The following is a 14,222-nucleotide window of genomic DNA, read 5'->3' as shown; positions in this document are numbered from 1 at the left end:
GGAGAGGCTGAAGAATTTGGGCTTGCTTAGTTTACAGAAGAGACGAGTGAGGGGGGATTTGATAGCAGCCTTTAACTACCTAAAGCGGGGTTCCAAAATGGATGGAGAGAGGCTGTTCTCAGTGGTGGCTGACGGCAGAATGAGAACCAAATGTCTCAAGTTACAGTGGGGGAGGTCTAAGTTGAATATTAGGGGAAAACTATTTCACTAGGAGAGTGGGGAAGCACTGGGATGGGTTCCCTAGGGAGGGGGTGGAATCTCCATCCCTAGTGGTTTTTAAGTCGTGACTTCACAAAGCGCTGGCTAGGAGGATTTAGTTGGGATTTGTCTTGCTTTAGGAGAAGGGTTGGACTCGATGATCTCCTGAGGTCTCCTCCAACCCTATGATTCTATACTCATATTCAGATTAAAATACGTTCAGATTATGATAATCTTCCCCCTTTACCTCTCATATCACAATATCACATTTATATACTGATGAGGAATATGGAGGTTACTGGATACTCCCCTATATAGAATATATGGCTGTGTCTACATTGGCACCCTTTTCCGGAAAAGGGATGGTAATGAGACACTTCGGAATTGCAAATGCCCCAGGGATTTAAATTTTCCCTGCGGCATTTGCATGAACATGGCTGCCGCTTTTTTCCGGCTCGGGGCTTTGCGGGAGAAAAGCGCCAGTCTAGACAGGTATCTTGCAGAAAATAAACCCTTTTCCGGAAGATCCCTTATGCCTAATTAAAATCAGAAATAAGGGATCTTCCGGAAAAGGCTTTATTTTCCGCGAGATCCCGTCTAGACTGGCACTTTTCTCTGGCAAAGCCCCGAGCCAGAAAAAAGCAGCAACCATGTTCATGCAAATGCCGCAGGGAAAATTTAAATCCCCGGGGCATTTGCAATTCTGAAGTGTCTCATTAGCATCCCTTTTCCGGAAAAGGGTGCCAATGTAGATACAGCCTGTAGGTATAGAATATCACAACCATACATGGCATTTACTTGCTTTACATAATTTTAAGAGATGATTTAGTATGCTTGGCCAGAATATAGAGGTTGGACATAAACATTTGTCTGTCGGAACATGAGTGCAACACAATTGCACTACCTCTCTTCCTCACATAGAGACTGAATGAATTAAATATTGTTCAGCCACACCAGAAGAAGAAATAAGACTTCTTTTAGGATATGTTCTTTTAGTTACTTGCACAGTGCCAATAGCCTCTCAATCAATATCAGACCACACTGCGCTAGGTGGGTGTCAGGCACATTAGAAGACAGGGACACTCCCTTGAAAAGTATCAGCGGGGTAGCCGTGTTAGTCTGAATCTGCAAAAGCAGTGAGGAGTCCTGTGGCACCTTATAGACTAACTGAAGTGTAGGAGCATAAGCTTTCGTGGGCAAAGACCCACTTCGTCTGACGAAGTGGGTCTTTGCCCACGAAAGCTTATGCTCCTACACTTCAGTTAGTCTATAAGGTGCCATAGGACTCCTCGGCTCCCTTGAAAAGCTTACCCCAGAGGCCAGTTGAAATCTGACAACTATCTCATTCTCATGACATGGTATTTGGTATTATTATTTAGAGTGCGCCAGAGGCATGGCTGGCTCTTCACAAAACAAAGGACACATTTCCTGCTGGTGTGACGCCATTGATGTCCACTGAGTTACACCAGTAGAGAATGGAGTTCATGTAATCCTTCCTCTGAAGCCTTTACAATCAGTTGTCCAGAATTCCCAGTCCACTAAAGCCCACAAAATATGGCTTTCAGCTAGCCAGGGTTTCTCAGCAGAAAATCCCTCCAAATACACAAAAGGAGGAAGGTGCCAGTGAGCGTGAGCTGTGGACATGTTAGGAACACGTGGGGCACAGCAGAGCTCTTCTGAACACTTCACTGGTGGGTAGAGTCCCTACACTACCAGTTCTTGTAGCATAATTTAGAGGCGTGGCCTTTATGCTTTAATTTACCTTGGGGCCAAGCAGACCTACCTTAGAAACCAGTTCTCCAAGGCCATCTGTCAGGGCTTAAGCACTTCATGACAAAAACACAGCTCACTGAGGCTAGATTACAGGGTTTTTTTTTTTTAAGGAAGTATCCTTTTTTCGAAAAAAAACTTCACTTGTGTCTAGACTGCTGCCGCGTTCTTTTGAAATTAAATCGAAAGAAGATAGCAATTTTTTCAACAGCGGTAAACCGCATTTCATGAGGAGGAATGCCTTTTTTCAAAAGAGCTCTTTAGAAACAAATGCATTCTTGAATGCAAACAGGGCTTTTTCAAAAGAGAGAATCCATATTGCCTGGGTGTTCTCTTTTGAAAAAGCGGATCACTTTTTTGAAAAAAGTGGTGGCTGTCTAGACAATTTCTTTCAAAAGAAGCTTGTAGTCTAGACGTCCCCTGAGTGTTAAGAGTATTCAAAGGGGATCTGTTAGGTCTAGAAGTAGCCCTGTGGGATCTGGGAATATTAACATTCCTTCTATTCATGTTGCATCTGCATGTTGAATGTTGAGGACTTTAATCTGCTACCTATTCATTGCTTATTTTATACCTAGCTGTAAGCCATTAAAATCAGTGTAAATTCTGGGTGTTGGTCTCCCTGATTTCAATATTACCCCATGGAATATAGTTAAATAACCTTTCCAAAATGATAGCCACACTGGACCCCTAGGCAAAACGGGGGTGTGGAGACCTGCTCTGTGCCCCTAGAAGGGGCAGAGCCTCAGGTGGAAGGAGCAGGGCTGGGGTTAGGCAGCCCTCAGTGCCTCCCAGAGAGCAATGTGCCTTTCCTAGACACCCATCAGTGCTGCCCAGAGTGCTACATGCAGTACTCCAGCAGGAATTTAAAGGGCCCAGGGTTCTGGTTGCTGCTGCTGCCACAGTAGCAGTAGCTGAGAACTCCAGGTCCTTTTGTATTGCCAGACCCCCTGGAAGTACCCGTCTTCCCCACTCCCATTCCATCAGTGGGCCTGAAAATGATGACTTTAAAAAAAAAGAACATGAAACAAACCATTTCCTCTAAGAAATGTGGTGGGTTTTTTTGTTTGGCTGAGGCCCTTCACACACACATCTGCTTTCCAGAGTAGTAAGCAGATCTAAACACCACATACAGGATGGTTGAAAATGGGAGCCAGGAGAAAGCCAACGTTTCAAAACTGGGCAATTAACAACCGAGGTGACCAATTATACAAATCAGTAGCAATTCAAAGAAAGAGGCCTCGTTAAACATGAGTGAGTGCCACATTTGTCCTCTCTACTCTGCTCTGAGGAAGTGGGTTTTGCTCATGGAAGCTCATGATACTATATGTACATTTTTGTTAGTCTACAGTACACTGTGACTCGAACTAAGCTATGCAATTTGAGCAACACAAATTGTGTATCTTATTCTGAGTTAATTTTGGAATAGCGTCTTTTGTCATTGGACAGCACCAAATTTTGAAATAAAGCGCTATTCTGAAATGTCCCTTACTCCTTGTGGAATGAGGTTTACAGGGATGTTGGAATAGTGAGCCCAAAATGCTGGGCTTGCTGTGAAGATGTGGGATAGCTATTTCAGGATATTCTGGTATCCCGAAATAGCATTGCGGTGTAGACATCATATATATAGTAACCCAGTGTCTGTGCGTCTGTAACACGGACATACATGGCCACGCCCCCTGGCCATGTACGTCAGCACCCCGTCCCCCTTTCCCTTCAGTCCCTGGCGGTTCAAGCCCCACGGCACCCCCTGACTTCCCCCCACCCACAAGCGCTGTTTCCCTCTCCCCTTTTCTGGGCCCCCCCTATCCTCCCCTACAGCCCCACAACTCCCAGCCCCCCCAGCACTGCTTACCCCCCCTTCCAGCCAATCCTGCCCCCTTCCCCTCCCTCCATGGTGCGCTGCACCGCTCAGCTGAGTGGAGCTCCCACCGGGCCCTGGTGGGGGAGCAAGTGGCAGCAAGTGGCCCTTTGGGGTCCACGCTCCCCATGCGTGTGGAGCATGGACCTCAAAGGGCTGCTTGCTGCCACTTGCCCCCCCGCCGGGGCCTGGCAAGAGCGCCACTCAACTGGGAGCAGCGCAGCATGCCATGAGAGGGGAGGGAGGAGAGGAGAGGGAGGGAACGGGGGGCGGAGCGGGGCACCAGGCAGAAGAGGAAGGGAGTGGGGCTGGCCAGAAGGGGGGTGGGAAGCAAAGCTGGGGGGGGATCGGGGGCTGTAGGGGAGGATGGGGGGGCCTGGAGGAAGGGGGAGGGAAGCAGAGCTGGGGGGGGATCGGGGGCTGTAGGGGAGGATGGGGGGGCCCGGAGGAAGGGGGAGGGAAGCAGAGCTGGGGGGGATCTGGGGCCGTGAGGCTGGATGGGAGGAGGGGGGTAGGAAACAGACCTGGCGGGGGGGGGTGGGTGCAGCCACTGGCCATTTGCTGCATCTTGCTCCCCCACTGGGGCCCAGTTTAGTGCCACTCAGGTGGGCCCAGTGGGACAGGAAGGGGGGCAGAGCGGTGATGTACATGGCCAGGGGGCAGGGCCATGTATGTCACGGCCCCCCCCTTCCTCCTCTCACCATGGCGCTGAGTGATGCGCCCCTCAGCCAGGCCGCCACGGGAGGGGGCGGGCGGTGACATAGACAGTCACTGCCCCGCCCCTCCTCTACTCCCCCGCGGCAACCCAGCTGAGCGCGCAACACTCAGCCGAGCCACCATGGAGGGAGGGGAAGGGGGCAGGGTGGTGACGTACACAGCCAGGGGGTGGGGCCGTGTACATCACTGCCCCCCTTCCCCTCCCACTGCAGCACTCAGCTGAGTGCTGCACCCTTCAGCCGGGCCGTCGGGGGAGCCAGCAGCGCAAGGGGCTGTTTGGGCTCCCCTGGGGTGGGAGGGGAAGGGAGGACGGTGATGTACACGGCCCTGGCCACAGCCATGTACATCACCGCCCCGCCCCCCTCCCTCGTGGTAGCCTGGCTGAGCAGGCAGCACTCAGCCAAGCACCACGGCGGGGGGGAAGGGGAAGGGGAAAGGGAATGGGGAGAGAGGCAGGAGGAGGAGGAGGAGAGAGAGGGGGAGAAGAGAAAGAGATGGACAGAGGCAGGAGGCGGAGGAGAGCTGAGAGAGAGGGGGGAGGCAGTAGGATGAGAGAGAGAGAGAGAGACAGACAGAGCAAGAGAGCTCAGGAGAGAAGACCTGAAAATCCCGTCTTATGACGAGCTAATTGGCTAGTACCTTAAGCTGCTGCAGGACAATTCATTGTGTTCAATATCATAACATAATTACAGTGGAAGGAAAGGCATTACACCTCCGACTGCAAGAGGTAACATTTGGCAACAGTTCTTGCACTTGATCAGGGCTTTTTTTATAATGATTTGCTTCCAGATGGTGAGCAGACTATGAGCCAATGGACTGAAGAACAACGTGGCGATCTGGCAAGCATCCCTTGAGATGGATTCAGCTGAAAGAAAAAGTCCTGGCATAGCCCTTCATACTATGGGCCCGGTCGCTCTTATTCACATGCCAGAACGTATTGCCTCTGTATGGCCGTCCACAAATCCAACCTACAAGACTGGCCTGATTATTACTTCCAGCAATAGCTGGTTCTTCTGAATTGTGCCCTTGCAGAGAATGCTTTGGAGTTGTGGGATTCTGGCTTGCAACCCCTCCTGATGTATCTGAACAAAAAGTGTTAATACAATGGTTCTGATTTATAGTTTCCCCCTTTGGTAGGTATAATAGCCAGTTTCTGATTCAGGCACATGTGAACTCAAAGAACTGGTGGATGTTTTTTGGTCAATTAGGAAGCCCTTTTCCTTGACAGCATTTTTTTAAATAGCAATTAGAGGGAAGAGGGTTTCTCGACGTTCTATGTATTGTAGGCCAAAGAGCAGTGAATGGGACAGGGTGCCTGAGTGCCACCCACAAGAATTGAAATGAACACAAATGAAGATGAAGACTCTTGAGAAAGCTGAAATTAGATGATGGGCTCTGTGATGGGTGGAATAGACCCTGGTATCCCTGCAGGAGGCTGGAGACCTTTTCACACCCTGCCCAGTAACAAGAGCAGAAGAGAGGTCCTCCAGGCAGAATAGAGTGTCAGCCTCTGCTGCAGCCAATCAGGGTGCAGCAGGCTGATATAAAAGAAGCTGCTGGGGCAGAGCCTGCCAGTTCCTTGCTGGAGCTCGACCCAGGCAGACTTAAGGGCTGACTGAGGGAACAGCAGCACTCTGGATAGCTCTGAGTGGGAGATAGACTTCAGACCTGGTCAGAACCAGGTCCAGGGGCTGAAGACTAGCCAGTAAGAAAATGGCAACACTTTGCAGAACCCTGGACAAGGAGGACTGGACTACAAGGCCCAAGAGAAAGAGTTGGGTAGAGCAGCTTCCCAGGGAAGTGGCCCAGGGAGTGGGACAGCAACTGATCTCTTGGAGACACAGCAGGTAACTGCTACTTACAGGGTCCCTGGGTCGGGACCCAGAGGAGTGGGTGGGTGGGTCTGGGTCCCCCCAACAGCCACAACAGAGGGTAAGAAGAAGCCTGGTCCCAGACCACATACAGGACACTTCCTCTCCCACAGACAGCTGGGCAGAGAGACTACAAGACTCCCCTCAGCCACCAGGGGGCACACAAGAAGGGTGGAGCCCATGACAGGCTCTGATTCACCAGAATAATTAAGTCCATGCTTCACTTTAAGCCGGTATTAAATTAAGTTCCCAGTACGCCTAACTTAAAAGATGCACTTAAGTGTATTTCTGCTTAGGATATCATTACTCATGTCCTTTAAACTTAAATGTGCTTAAATACCCTGCTGACTTTGGAGCTACAATTAGGAGTGAGAGAATGAATTGAAGCAAAGGAACACTTTGGTCTAATAATAGTCCAGTGGTGTGATCTAAGATGGTGAAATAGCTTCCAGAGACCAGTCTCTAGCATACTTTAAAAAGAGGGAGGACGCAGCACTAGAAATATCAATCACGCAACTGTCCTCCATTGGCCAAAAGATAGACTGGATGATAATTTCCATTTCACATTTTTATGCTCCTATGATTAGAGAGGGTTATAATTTTTCAACTGAAAAATATGGCTTTTCAAAATAAATGTTGATTTAAAACTTATTGTAAGAAAACAATTGATTTTAATGGACAATTTCACAATGAAACAAAATTGTTTAGCTTAGATTTGCATTTTACTTTTTTTTGAAAACTGAAACAAATTTCTATGCTAAGCAAAATATTTTTTACAGTTGAAACAATTTTAAAAGTTGTATTTTACTTAGACAGTTCCTGTGATAAGTCAAAATAATCAAACTTAAATGTCTCATTTCATTTTTTCCTCAGTAGAATAAAACAATTGTTTTCATCAGCTCCACATACGATAAGGTGCTGCTAGACTTCAAGGCAAACGGCCATATCATGATCAGCTAGCTAGTCTGACTTCCTGCACATCACAGATCACAGAATCTCACACACCCACTACTGTAATAGACCCATAATAACTGGCTGAGCTATATAACTTCTTAAATAATTATTTAAAGACTTTCAATTATAGAGAATCCACAATTTACTCTCAATCATACAACCAAGTGACCCATGCCCATGCTATAGAAGAAGGTGAAAAACTCCCGCATCCCTGTCAATCTGACCTGAGGGAAAATTCCTCCTTGCCCTCAAATATGGCAATCAGTTAGACCCACCATCCAGACACCTGGGAAAATATTCATTGTAGTAACTTGTAGCCCTCCATATTTGTGATTGCCTTCAACATTCTTAAGGTCTCCTCTTGTTTTTTTTTCAGCTCCTTCTACAATCAAAAGACAGGCCACCTGGAGTTCCTAGACAATGTTTTAAAGGTATTATCTATGTTTGATAGGTGCATGGTAATTTTCAGACTGAGTTGAAACTTTTCTCTATTTACCCTTTGGTTTATCCACTTAGGCACTTCAGTGCATGTTTAAGTGCTTTGCACAACAGGGATGGACTTAAGCACCGTTGCCGAGTTAGGCCTTGAGTTTCTTGCCTGAATGACCAGCATGCGTCATTAAATCCCTTTACTCCCGTTTTAGTGATGTTTCCCTCATGTCTTAGTTAACATCAGGCTATGGAGAATTTGACCATTGGTGAAGGCTCCTGGTAACTGAAATGTGTTTTATTTTTCGAGTTAGTTTTTAAAAAGCAATGTATATTTAATGACTTGATCTGTACTTCCTTTTATTGAAACTCTTTTTCTGGAGAGCCATAGGAATAGCCTGATGTTACAGCTTGTCCAGCCCAATACTCATTTGTACCTTGAAGCAAAATTTCAAAGTTCCCAAATTGTTTGGCGGGTTCTGAGTGATAATGGCCCTGTAAATACACATATTTTCGCAGAGTGTGAATTTTCCCCTACTATGTTCACTTCTCAGTTCCAGTTGACCGAAAATTAAACCAGTGGGAGGAGGAGAGGAGAGGAAATTATTCTAGTTTGTCTCAGACTGCAAAGGAACTTAATATTCAGAGGCAATTACTTAGCTTGAAGGATATTTCTGATCCAATGTAGCTTTTATATGCAGAAATTACTCAATCAGGTTCTTTGGCCTTTGTTATGCAGAAGGTCAGACTAGAATTCAGTGGTTCTCAACCAATTTATCATTGTGGGAGACATATGTAGCTCGCAATGTTTTACCTGGGCTGCAGGTTGAGAACCATAGTGTGCACCTACCCCCAGACCACTGTGCCCAGCACTGCCTACTCAGAGACCCCTCCACAGAGTGGGACCAGGAGCAGATCCCTGGGTCAGGGGCTGGGTGGCAGGGACCTGAGACTATGTGAGGCCAGGCCAGCTGGCAGCCCTGGACCCCAGAACCTGCAGAGCTGGCTGACAATCCTGGGCCTCTGATCCCATGGGACCAACTGGCGGCAGCCCCAGAAACTGGACTCCCAACCTCAAAAAACTGGCTGGTGAACACGACCCTGCTGCATTGGGCTGCCTGGACCCCGCCATGTCAGGTGATCAGGCAGTTGGGAACCCAGATTCCACCACATAGACCCAGTGGCCTTTTGTGTGCCGCTGAGCTGCAGCTGAGTGCTAATGTGGCTGGCGAGCTGTGGGTTGAGAACCACTGGATTAGATATCGTAATGTTCCCGCCTGGTCTTACAACGTCTGCTCAGATGCCACAATGATGAGCATGGTATAAAATGCATAGACAAGTCAAACTGACAGACCAGAGATCCTATATCTATTGATTTGACTAATAAAAGGCAGATGATAGTTACTCTTCAAAGAGTAAATAGTATCTGTCCTGAGTACAGATGTGTTGAGTAGAAATGTTATTCCATTCTCATTTTAGAATCTTTTGTTGGTGCTCCTAGAATGTGCTTGCAGGAAAAAAAAAAAAACCTGCTTAACTTAGGAGGAACTTTCCAATGATCCTGGTAGAGGATCTTGAACATATCGAGTTGCAGCCATTAGGTGTAAATAGAGATGGGATATTTGTTATGACTTCTCCCCGAGTTGATTCAGTTTTTAAGAGCTGTAAAGTCCTTGAGACCTTAAGGAAGAACCATTATTGGGCCCTCACGAGTAGGTTCCTTAGCTTCTAACAAAGGTCTGTGTAAACCCTCCTGGGTCTTGTTTTCTTCATTTGCTCCCTATGACAGCTTCTTAAAATTGCAGTGAGTTGAGGTAAAAGGTCCAACAAACCACAGTACCAGTGATAAGTGAGAGGTCTGCATCCCATGGCTTGTGGGCAGATGTTATAGATCTATTTCAGCAGGAATGGCTGGGATATTTATTTATGTGTTGGGGTTAGCTAAAAGTTTCCCTGCCGTAATGTCTCTGGTTTACCTGGGTGGGGCAGAGGGAAGGGGCAGCAGCTAATTGACCACAACCCATTTGTACACCTCATTGTAAAACTGGGCTCCTTACTGGAAACACAATGGTTATTCTGTGATTATTTTGCTGAAGTCATCTTATCTTTCTTCCTTGTTCTTTCACAAACATGCAGCCACACCATTCTCCCTGAGGTACTTTACATCCAAGTACCACCAGATCCAAATTAGAACAGGCAACTTTACAGAAAGAGAGCAATTGCCAACCCCTACATTTTTCTACATGTAAAGTCATTTTGGTTGAGAACTTCCAAAGTGACTTGTGAATTGGGGGACTTCAATTTTGGGGCACCCAGCTTCTGACATTTTAAAGGGGTCTGCTTTCTAAAGCATGTGGAGCAGTCACCTCTAAACATCAATCTCTTGTTGAAGATATTGCACGAACAAGGGAGGTATCTCATATCACTACTCACGTTTGAAAAATTTCCTTCCAATCTGTGAATTTCAACAGAAACTTCCCCCCTGTTTTGTATGCGTCTATAAATTTTGAAGCACTGTCAAAATAGCATTGGTATGTCACTACCAAATCCTTAGTTCCTGTAGCATATCGGTTAAAGCATTCCATATCTGTGTGTAAGAAAATTGAAGGTAATAAGAAAGCATCAGTTACTTTGGTCATTGTTGGACAAGTGTTGGCTTGCCATTGTCTGAAACCAAGATCAAATAACCAGTTTTATTTCTCCCAGGTCCAACCATGGCCAGTACCTGATATTTTAGAGGAACATGAGAATAAAACTCAGCAATGCCCTTGCCACTTGAGCTGTGCTGAAACTCTTCTTGGCACCTTTGTCAGTCAATTTATGCCCCGAAGCACAAGATTTAATTACCCTTTTCTCTACAAGCACAGCTGCAAATGTTGTTAGTGCTCATAAAAATCATCCAACTTTTTTTTAACATTGCCAGTGACCTGTCAAATAATTATATTTTCGAAATAATAAGATATATCCAGGCAAATACTTTCCGGCTACGTCTAGACTGGCCACAAATTCCGGAAAAGGGATGCAAATCAGGTAAGTCAGCATATGGAAATCCGCGGGGGATTTAAATATCCCCCACGGATTTAAATAAACATGTCCGCTGCTTTTTTCCGGCTTGGGGAAAAGCTGGAAAAAAAGCGTCTAGACTGGCGCAATCCTCCGTAATAAAGCCCTTTTCCGGAGGATCTCTTATTCCTACTTCCCCAAGCCAGAAAAAAAGCGGCGGACTTGTTTGTTTAAATCCGCGGGGGATATTTAAATCCCCCGCGGATTTCCCTATGCTGACTTACCTGATTTGCATCCCTTTTCCGGAATTTGTGGCCAGTCTAGACGTAGCCTCTGTGTAGCCCAGTGTTAAAGGAAGGTCTACAGAGAATAAATATCATCAGTTCACAAATCACAGGCATTTTCCCAAATGGGCAAAATAAATAAATTGTGTTATGGTTAGAACCCTGCTCATTGTTTTCTTTCTCTTCCATCATTTTCCCCGGCCCCCTTTGATTCATCTTAATTGTTCTTTCCCTTTTACAGCTACTGCCTAACTGTATCTCCTCTCTGAAACAGAGGCAGTGCAAATGTAAATGCAAGAGTCACTGAGAGGAGATCACGTGTAAAGAAGGGGGAACAGAGGATGGTCTCATGAGGGGCAGGCACGCCGATGGGGGGGCAGGGGAGTGTCAAAGGGGGCAACTGTCCCAGGGCCCAGCGATTCTAAAGGGTCCAGGACTTGCAGCCGTGCTGCTACTGCAGTAGCTCCCAGTGCCGCAGACCCTTTAAATCAGCGCTGGATCACCACACGGCGCATTCCAAACGATTCTAAGAGCTGCAGGTGAGTGCTGCACTCTGGGTGGCACTGAGGGCTGCGGGGGGCTAGTATGGCGCAGTTGCTGTCCAAGCCCTGCCCTTTCTATCTGTGGTCTTGCCCCTCCTGCAAATATGAAGCCAACCTTCCCCCCACCTTGCCCAGGGGCCTGGTGCAGTTGTCAGCTCCTCTGAGAGGGGGGATTAGCAGTCAAACAGAACAGTAAGGGGGTTGATCTTTTATGCCTAAACTTAACCCATTTACACCACAACTAGCCCATTCCACTACTCAAGGGGGAAAAAAAGACAGGCCTCCTGATGTGCCTTGAAGTTCGTTATACTTCGTTTGTCTAGTTTTGGAACAGCAGCCAACAGTAGTCAGTGTCAGCATATATATGCGAGCAGGCCTCTGCATGGACAAAGGGTAACACAATTTGTTCCAATTTAGCTGGTTGAAGTCGATCTTGGAAAGCTCAACTAAATCGAGGTAACAGGCTTTAATCTGCATGGACAGTTGGGTTTCAACAACCCTGATCTCTTTCCCTATCCTCGACAAATCGTAAATGGGAAGCCAGGTACAGAATCAAAGGCAAGACTCTGCAAGCGTCCTTATGGGAAGCCAGCATTTTGCTTTGTCAAAGAAAAACATTAGGAACCAATGCTCTCGTAGATTTCCACCTTCCATTCTCACCTTGCTCTGTCCCCTGGCTATGGTTCAAACTTAAGAAATATTTATTAAAGCTGTTCCAAAACCTGTTATTTAATAGGTTTATTAATACCAGGTAGATCTTTCTTACCCAAGAAGTGTTATTTTGTAATGTCTTTATTGACAAGTTGAACACCTTAAACTTTTTATAGGGATTAAGTGCCTGATGCACTTTGCTATCTCATGATAAAAGCCTCTTCCACACAGTTTACTGATTTATTAAGGATAATGTGAAAAGTGAGGCCATCCACTTGAAAAGAGGAATACAAGCGCTAGAACTAATTGGAAACCCTTCCAAGAACATCTTGCACACTGCTCTGCTGGAAGATGGGTTTCTTTTCCCCATGCCTTGGCCAACAGATGGCTTTAGAAGTGACCTATCCCATTACATTTAATTACTTCCCTTATGGCACCCATGCTGACGGTGTACATACTGAATGAAAGGTGGCTTTCTGTGTGTGGTGACTATTGACAAGGGAGACTTTTAAATGACATTGTGTGCTATGTGGACTCTGTGATCGGGTGATTGGGGCGTCAAAGAACCAGCTTTGGATGTTATAGGCAGCTAAGCTGCATGGTAAAATACACCCTTTCGAACAAGACGAAAGTTATTCGTAATGGGGAACCTGCATTCAAAGCATTCCAACAGCAAACAAGAGGCTACCAGAACACACTTGTGCAAACACAGCTCTCGTTCATTATTGATGAATAGTCCATGTTGCAGTAAAGTTTTATGTGTTTTTTCTCTCTTCCAGTCCAGGGGTTACTTATCCAAGAAGTATTTTCTGCATTATTAATTCAATCCTGCTGAACATCTTTCTTCCTCATTTTTTGCTTTTGGATTCCTTTCACCTCCTTTGACACCTTGGGATCGTTAGTTCACATTCAAGCTATTGAAAGAGGTCTCCTGGCTGCAATTAATATGGGGTTACTGCTCAGTCTGAGGTTTAAAAAATCTTTAGCATCCTGTGTCCCAAGCCTCATCACTCCCATAGCAGGAATTTCTTGATGTCTGGTGATCAAAACACAGCAGCTGCCTTTGCACTTCCTTGACCCAATGGCCAGCTGATGATGCCTAGTGCCCATATCCCCAAGAAATCCTTTCAGATTCCAGGGAAAGCCAGGGCATGGAGAACCTGGCCGTATGTCTTCGTCTTTGGTTGTACACTTTGTTGGAGGAAGAAGAGTACAAATGGGAGCCTCTATCCATAGTGTATTGAAAACTGTGTTACAATTGTAAGGTTAAGGGGTTTCCTGATCCTGCTGGCATGCTAGGTAATTCTGTAGCAATATGACATCTGTCTGTCTGCAAAGAACCACCCTAGAGCAAGACTGTATGTCAGCTAGGACACTCTGTCTTACGCTACAGCTATAGTGCTTCCTTCTTGCCCAAAAGCCTATGCAAATGAAGCACAGATTAGCATATCGCCTTGCTTCATTTGCATAATGAATTAGGGGCAGTTTTTGCACAAGAGGCTTTTGCACAAAAAGGAGCTGTGTAGACGGCTTCTCTTTGTGCAAAAACCCCCTCTTGTGCAAGAGCCGTTCTTCCTGAAAAAATGACAAAACAGGTCTTGCACAAGAGGGGTTTTTTGCGCAAAAAGGAGCCGTCTACACAGCTCTTTTTTGCGCAAAAGCCTCTTGTGCAAAAACAGCCCCTAATAGATCATGCAAATGAAGTGCGGCAATATGTTAATCTGTGCTTCATTTGCATAGTCTTTTGCGCAAGAAGGAAGCAGTATAGACATAGGGAGAAGCTTGCTTGTCTCTCTTTGTTCTTGTTTCTTGTGTGTTAATTCTCTGAATTGAATTTGAGGTCTACAGAATCATGACTGATGTGGAAAAAGTGAATAAGGAAAAGTTATTTACTTATTCCCACAATTATAAGAACTAGGGGTCACCAAATGAAATTAATAGCAAA

This window comes from Pelodiscus sinensis, chromosome 5 (genome assembly GCF_049634645.1).
Source record: "Pelodiscus sinensis isolate JC-2024 chromosome 5, ASM4963464v1, whole genome shotgun sequence".
Classification (NCBI taxonomy): Eukaryota; Metazoa; Chordata; order Testudines; family Trionychidae; genus Pelodiscus; species Pelodiscus sinensis.
Note: the sequence above shows the minus strand (reverse complement) of the source record.